Here is a 1,892-nt window from a genome sequence, read left to right on the forward strand (position 1 = left end):
TCCGGGTGGGCCCACGTTAAACACCACTGTCAACTCTTACTTTCCTGGGTAGATTTGCTAGCCCAGGAAAGGTTCAGTTATCCTCTAGCTTTTTTTTTTTCCTGGAGTTTAGTAGTCTCAGTTACTCAGTGCCTTGTAATGTAGCCCTGGTGTTCTGCCTAGGAGGATTTTCAGAGGGTGGGATAGATGCTTGTTGTTAATGAGCCTCAAATTTTATTTCTTTGCCTCACATGGGAAAGGCTGAATCTCTGAGGTGGTGGGGCTGCTTCTTTTCTCCACAGCTCTGGGAAGGAGCACACTGGCTATTGTCCTTTGTGGCAGCATCTCAGCAAAAACTCTGAGTGTCTTCTACATCCCGGGGGTCCTCACAGAGTTCTAGCCCAGTCTCCCCTCCCTGTACCATAGCCCCCAGGTGAGTGGTGGTGTCTCTTTTAGTGCTCTTTCTTGGCTCTCTGGGCTGTGGAGTGGGCTTGGTCTTTATTCCCCAAGGGCGCTGCTCACAGCTAAAACTCCTGCTGTTTGTGGGCTCCCAGCCTGCTACCCTCTCATTCCTCCACAGATCCTACCTCTTTCCCTGGTTATATGGTCCTATCCTGCTTTTCCACTGCGCTTTTTCTGGGGATTTGTCTTTATTTTAGTTGTAATTCCCATTTGGTCCTGGGAGATCATCTGTGTGGCTTCTTTTCACTCCGCCTTCTTTTTTTACATCCTCTAAGCCTATCTTGTGAGCAGCTGGGTCACACAGGGCTTTCTGGTGCCCCCATACCCTGCAGGTCCTGGGGTAACTGAATCGCAATGTCCCTTTGGGGACCCAGCTCTATGCCTATGTTATGGGCTGCTGGGTCGCCCAGGCCTCTGTGGTGCTTCAGCACCCCACAGGTTTTGTTGGTAAGTAGATTGTGCAGTCCCTGCTGGGTTGCACAGGCCTCTCTGGTGCTTCACCACCCTGCAGTTGCTGTGGGAATCTGGATGTCACAGTCCCTGTTGGGTCACATGGGCCTCTTTGGTGCTTCAGCACCCAGCAGGACATGTGGGTTATTGGATGGCACAGTCCCTGCTGGGTCATATGGGCCTCTTTGGTGCTTCAGCACCCAGCAGGACATGTGGGTTATTGGATGGCACAGTCCCTGCTGGGTCACTCATGCCTCTCTGGTGCCACTGCACCCTGCTGTTCTTGTGGGCGGGCCACTGGATCACACCAGATTCTAGGGATCTGGCTTCCCATTGCTCTTGTGAGCTACTGGACTGCACAGGTCTCTGTGGAGCCCCAAGTCCTGCTGCTGGCAGCTCGGGTGTGCTGCTGCCCCATGGGGCTCAACTCTGCTCAACTTTTGCTAATAGATTTTAGAGATGGGTCTCATCTGCTGGTCTGTGCTTCTGTTGCCTGGGGATAGTAGTCTGCTTCCCAGCCTCTGTTGCTGGGGTTATATCTGGACTCTGATCAGGCTGCTCCTATGGGGGATGGTGCTGGGCTCCTGGCTGTTCGCAGTTTCCATGACCAGCACCTTGGGAACTCCACTACTGTACACTGGTCTGTGTTGACATAGAGTGTCCACTGGTCCGATGGTGCCAGGTGCGCTGGTGGCCTCAGGTTGCTGGGCCCTAGCTACTCCTGCTGCGTCCTCCCAAGGAAAACCCAGGATGTGCCAAAATGGTTGGACCTCTCCGGTGTAGGGAGAAGCACCCTGAAGGGCCACTTACCGTGGTAGCCGGCTGGTCCGTCCACAGCACAGGAACCTTCTGCTCCATGTCTCTGCACTGCCCAGGTTTGGTCATCCACCTTTGTGTCCACTCACACTTTCTCACACACTTACCCTCCCTCTGGTTCTGCCCGCCACCATCTTCCTTTTTCCCTCAATGTGTTTTTTATTTTGGCTGTGTCATTCTCCATT

Source organism: Molossus molossus, unplaced genomic scaffold (assembly GCF_014108415.1).
Source record: "Molossus molossus isolate mMolMol1 unplaced genomic scaffold, mMolMol1.p scaffold_m16_p_4, whole genome shotgun sequence".
In the NCBI taxonomy this organism is placed as follows: domain Eukaryota; kingdom Metazoa; phylum Chordata; class Mammalia; order Chiroptera; family Molossidae; genus Molossus; species Molossus molossus.